Raw genomic sequence first — 6667 nt, 5'->3', positions numbered from 1 at the left:
TTTTCCTATTGATGGCTATTGTTGATTTAAGTAATATACACATGCATATAAATTGTTCTCTCTCTTTGTTTTTTTTTTTTTTGCTGTTGTTGTTTTCTCTCTCTTCTCACTCATGCTTTCATGTTTTAAAGATGGTATGTCACCCATCAGTTAGACAAATGGTAATGCAAGATTTTTGCTCCTTACAGAAAGATCGCTGGTTTGGAGGGAATATTGCATCACCAGAATGTTCGTTTGGAAGACTGAGAGACAGCACCTTTGAGAAGACAGCAGAACAAGAAGAACAACAAGACGAGAGAACTAATTATCGTAACAAGTTTCTCTCCCCCTCAAACTGATTTTCTGTACCCCATTACAAATTTCTTCTTTTCTCCTCCTGTAAGATGGACTTGCCCCGAGAGACTGTGATATGGATTTTCCTGTTGACCATGACGTTGACCCGAGCAGTCTGTTTCGGTGAGAGTACCAGTGAGGTCGAGAAAGGATCCAGAAAGGTTCCAATGACTAAGACGGAGGTGTAAATTTCCAATAGCAACACAAGCACCGAGCAAAGGCGAGTACTGGAAACGATCTAACAGCCATGTTATTTGTAAACATTGTTAGCTGAAAAGAAAACTGTATCTGTAGGCTCTGTAACAATGTAGTTGAGGATGGGTGCATTAAGAAATGCCAATCCAGTTTTAATATCCACATGGACCGGCATCCATTGAGTGACTATCACTCCTTAGTGGGTAGTGTGTTAAATAAGACAGATTGTTGGGTATGCTCTCAAGTACCTCAAGGTCATAGCAAATCAGGGCTAGTACCATTTCCTTTAACGTTAGGGGAGGTACTTGAGTTAAGTGGTGGGAGACCGGTGGACAGGAGGTTTAATATCTCCAGCCCTCCTAGTTTGAAGCTCCACCAATACCATGTGGATAGGTCCCTATTATGTTTTAACATCTCCAATCCCCGAAAGCCGGGAAATTGGGAAGTGTCATGGAGTAATCAAACCATGACCTTTTCGCATAGAGCAGATAGAATGCCTACAGATACAGAGCTTATACGCCACATAGCCAGTAGAGGAAAATCTTTCCGGTATAGGTATACCTTAGGAAATAGGATTGCGAGAGTTGGAGAGGTATCACCAGGATACTGTGCACATATCGTACAACCTGATACGTGTACTAAGCAGATGGAAGAATTAGGGTTAGGAGATTTCACATGGAAGGTGTGTAATATGGTTATGTCCTACTCCGTCCCATATGTTCTCCCCGATGATGCATATTTCATATGCGGGAGAAAGGCGTATAAGTGGCTTGCCCCAAACTCTGAAGGATTGTGTTATATTGGAAAAGTACTGCCTGAAGTAATGACTGTATCACATGACAAAATGAAAGACATACACCGTGTTGTCCAAACTCCTTATACTCACACCCATTACGAGCGTAGTTAAACGGCACCTGATAGAAAGAACAGAGCATCCGGCCTCTGACATGATCCATGAATCCACCGGGATTCAGTTTCTAATCGCGTTAGACATCACTCGCACCGCCAGAGGAGTGTTGAATTATAAATACATATCTGCGCTCGCCAATTTGTTAGATAATATCACTGAAATGTATGATGACACGTTTAGGTATACTGGAAGAGAACTTCAGGCTTATAAAACAGAACTGGTACAGCATAGAATGGTTCTTAATTACCTCACAGCAGTGACAGGCGGATATTGTGTCACACTGGCAACACAATACGGCGTGAAATGTTGCACCTATATTACGAATAGCACCGAGGACCCGGTCGAGGTCATAGACCAAAAGATGGACGATATTCTCCAACTGAAGTGGGAATTTCGCAGGAGACACAATCTCACTCTTGCTGCTGTAGGTAATGAGCTGACTGGTTGGGTGTCATGGTTGAACCCGCGAAATTGGTTCTCTGGTTTAGGAGACTGGGCTCAAGGAGTCATAATGGATGTTGGGAAGTTTCTCCTATGTATCTTAGGTGTTATCATAACGATTGGCTTGATATTTAGATGCGGGCAGGCTTTAATGAGGTGCAATCGTCGTACTAGGGTAATGAGTTTGAGGAGTGAGGAAACTGTAATTCCAATGGACTTGATTTATGACCCAAATGTAGAAACAATGATGTGATGAAAATGCGATTTCTACGGTCCGTTTCTTTCACCTGTTTTTCCGTTTCCTCCAAGGTAAAAAGACCCACTTGGACGAGGAATTTGATGAGCCGATATACAGACAACAGAGGGATTAAAGAAGAAGTTTTGACAACCTGATACACAGATTTTTGATGAACTATGCCATGGATCCCCAGTTTCCCTAGAAATTTTAAAATTACGCTAGCCCAACACTTTTGTAAATCTATGGACATTGACAGCTTTTGCTCGCACCTTATGGGCAAAAGCACAAAGAAGACTGCATTCAACAGACACCAAACAAGACCTCAATCGACGAATGTTCATTTACCTGACATAGAATACCACCGCATTTACCGTAATTATGTCTTTTCTTCATTTCTACAACCCTCAGGTAATGACACACATAGTCGATAGGGAATACAGGCACAGATATCAGCAATCACATATCACCCCCATTCATGTATCATCAACTAAAATGTGCTCCCCCATTTTGTTACAACCAAAGCCGAAAAGAGCTCGGTAAAGTTTGACAGCCCATCCACAGACCCGTACCACGGGATAAATAGGAATTCAAATGTATACTTCGCAATACCTCGAAGCTTGATTTAAAACACGTACGGCACGATGATACATGACCCCCAAGCACGGATTCATACACACATGCTTCTGCTATCTCACTAGGTCATACCCTTTTTCTACCTTCTCCTCTACTCCCCTACCCAACCATGTAAATGTATTAACCCCTGACATATATTTTTCTCTTTTTGAAATGTTTTAGGAAGTGGCAGTTATTGGTGACTGCCAAAGGGTGGACTGTCAAAGTCAAAAATATTACATAGAGAGAACATACAAACCACACACACATTTAAGTCGCTATACTTGCAAATATGCGCAGCGAGCACAGCAATATATGGAAACACACGCATTTGCTCGGACATGGCACGGAGATGGATTCGGCGCTTGTTTCATACAGTACATGGTTATAATAATGTCAAGCACCAGACATCATGGAGATTTAGAATTGGCTGATGAATTGATGTCATGAATATGTATTATCTGAACAGAACCAGATGCGCCCATCATGTTTGGTATTGAAGCAAGCAGAATGATGTGTGGGTTAGTTTGATGCTGGTTGTGAAGTTGTGGGACATTGCAGCGGATAGATATGATTATATGTATAAAAGCTAAGATCACTTTGTTGAGAACAATGGATGATCAAGCCAACCTTTTACTAAGATTTTCAGGGCTGAACCTGATTAACATATACAAAGGAGAGAGAGAGACCCCTCCCCTAGGAACAGACACACAGGAGGATAGTTCCTGTCTGGGGGGGTTGGGGGTCAGTTTTTGCTGGTGGCCTCAGAGAACAGATGTAATGAAGCTACACTCAGAACAAAGCTCCCAGAAGCATGGCTGGATCATCACCAGGCACCAAAGGCTAAGTATTGAATTCACATGGCTAGATAAGGAAATATAGACAGATTGCTTTCTGGTTTAAATAGGATATTGTAACTTGGTTGTGTGATTGTTGGGTGTTTGTGTGATAGATCTGGGAATCTGTGATGGTAGCTGGGACATTAGACAACCTGTAGCATAGCATTTGTGGTATTTGTTTGCCTATGGTGATTTAAAATAGATTGTACTGGTTAGTTATAATATATATCTTGTTAATCATAAATACCACCATGCAGTTGCGTTTGGGCATGTGCTTGTGGCAGTGGCGGGCTGAGATGTGTGGTTACATTGTGATCTGGTCTTGTGATGAATATGCTCTGGTTATTGAGATACTGAAGTTGTTTGGAATGTGAAAGTGAATAAGATGGTTCTAGGAAGTTGGATTGAAATTGTGAAAGGTGATTTAGATGGTTTGGAATTGTAAAATCAGAACATATGCATTGTTCTGAGGCTTGGACATTTTGGAATAAAATGGAGTCTTGTGTCTTCTGCTATGTGATTGTGGTGTAGCAGAGAGTGCCATGTGTTTGGACCTGCAAATCTAAAATGGCTGCTGCCGGGTATTTTCCCCTCCCCCTTTCAACCATGTGGTGCAGTCTTTGGAATCATGGGAGCTTTAATAAAATGGAGTCTAGCTTCTGTCCCATGCGGTATTGTAGGGTTGTGTATATAGGGACTGCCAGTATGGGTAAGGTCAAGTATTTTCTCCACAAAGATTCTCAGCATTGAATAACTGCGCAGCGATTGTTCCTCACATGTGTAAGCTTCGCTGCAACCATATTGATCTTCTTGTTATTGTGAGCCAATCTCTCTCTCTCTCTCTCTCTTCTCCTCTTTCTCTCTTATTTTCTCTTAAATAGTAATTGTATTATATTTCCTGTGTAGTTATCTGGTTAGGTAGTCTATGTTATATTGTAGTGTATGATTTGTATTTGTATTAATTCTTTTGCAAGTATATCATTCATAATATATATATTAGGCGTTGGACCCTGAGCACGGTATCTGTGTATTTCTTATAGTGTTAAGTATTCTCATAGCGTCGGTGACGCTAGAACAGCTTTAAAGGTAATAAGGTTATACTGTGTTGCATTTACACTCTATCATTACACTAAGGTTTTACTGCACAATACACTGTTTATGGTTTAGATACAAAGGTTTAACATTGTGAGCGTCAGCGCCGCTGGTGATCTCCTCGTGGTCCCGAGCGTCCGCTACGCTATAGCGAATCATTAAGTTAGTCAGCAGCCAATAGCGTGCCTGCCTGTGATCTCTTGGCCGTGAGCGAACGTGACGCTTGAGCGTCTCGACTACGGCTAAGCGATTGTTACGCAACGTGCGTACCCTTACGGTACTTCATACGTAGATAGCATACAGTGTTCTTAGACCTCATAAAGGGTATTATATATGATAAATATTCAGCTTTATCAGTTTAGAGGTAACAGACAGGGAAGGGGGGATTAGCAGGGGCGTATCTAGCCATTGGCCAGGATGGCACTTGCCAGGGGCGCCAGCTGAGGAGGGGCGCCGCCTGGCTGTGCCACCCGTGGCCAAGGGGCAGATTCACTATGCCCCTGTGTCCCCCACCTGCAGGGATACCCGGCAAAGACCACAGAAGGCAGCAGCGGCAGCCACTGTTTTTGTCTCTGGGGTTTGGCACCCCTCTGCAGTCTGCACTACAATCAAGTAACTCTGCAAAACTACAGCTCCCAGCAGCCATTGCTGCTGTGAGCTACCAGCAGCCATTGCTGCTGTGAGCTCCCAGCAGCAATGGCTGCTGGGAGCTGTAGTGTTGCAGAGTTACTTGATTGTAGTGCGGACTGCGGAGCGGTGCTGAACCCCGGAGACAAGAACAGTGGCTGCCGCTGCTGCCTTCTGTGATTTTTGTCTGGCATCCCTGCGGGTGAGGATCTGCCCTGGCAGGGGAAATGATGCCAACACATGCTGCAACAGCAGATGACAGACCACTGGTTGGCCCCCTCCCTCCCTTCCTGCTAACTTCAATGGCCGTGTCCCCCCCCTTTGGCCGATTCCTATATCCGTGGCTACAGCGATATGAGCGCATGCGCAGAACAGAAGCTCATTCAAATTGGAGCCGCGGCAGTGAAGCTAGTGTGTACTGAGGCAAGTGACTAGGGACAGCGAGCGCACAGAGGGGCCAGGCAAACAGTGTAATAGCACAGGGTGCTCTGGAGCCATACAACCCTTGGTCCCTAGGACCCAGCAGCCTGCAGCAACTGGAATCGAGACCTTGTCCTCAGACAGAAGCATGTGCAGGTTAGTGGTGCTGGTGACTCTTTGATCATCTCTGAGATTGTGTCTGACTGCAATGCACCCTTCCAAGTTCCCTTCCCCTTATCTGGATTTTTCAGCTGCACGGTCAAGATGGGGCTGTGCTGTGATGGGAGGTCGGGGGTTGGATGCCTAGGAGAGCTGCAGTATCAGGAAAGTTATTCCTGAATCAGCCAGCTTCCAGCCTTGGGCAGGTCACACAGTCAGAGTGTGTGGGGTGTAAAAAGTTCAGTTTAAGGAGCTGTTTATCTGCAGTTAGCAGAGATGGGCATTTAGTAGCAGCTAGCAGCAGCAGCATGTGAGATCCTCTCCTCACGGCCACACTACAACCTCTCTCCCCAATCTCTTGCAGTGACTCTTCAGCTCTCCCTCATCTCTAGCAGTGACTCTAAGGTCTCTCCTATCTCTTGCAGTTTTGCTGTGTGCAGGGGCAGATAGGGCGCTACCGTGTCCCCCTTTCACCCAGCTGCAGTGGCTTACACTTTACCACCCCAACTCCCACCTGGTGGCTGTGGCTTGCACTCTCTCCTCCCCCTCCCCCCTCCCACTTGGTGGCTGCATGCGGGGAGGCAAACAGGGAGAGTGGGGTAGCGGGTGTCCAGCCAGTCCCATTCTGATGATGGCACTACTGTGTTGCATAATGTATATAATGTGTACTACTATGTAGCGTAATGTAAATAAGGGACTCTAGTGTGTGGTGTTATGTATATAAGGGGTACTACTGCGTAGCATAATGTGAATAATGGACATTATTGTGCAGTGTAATGTGAGTAAGGGACACTACTGTGT

The sequence above is a fragment of the Pseudophryne corroboree genome, chromosome 5 (assembly GCF_028390025.1).
Source record: "Pseudophryne corroboree isolate aPseCor3 chromosome 5, aPseCor3.hap2, whole genome shotgun sequence".
Taxonomy (NCBI): Eukaryota; Metazoa; Chordata; class Amphibia; order Anura; family Myobatrachidae; genus Pseudophryne; species Pseudophryne corroboree.
This window is presented reverse-complemented; position numbering follows the sequence as displayed.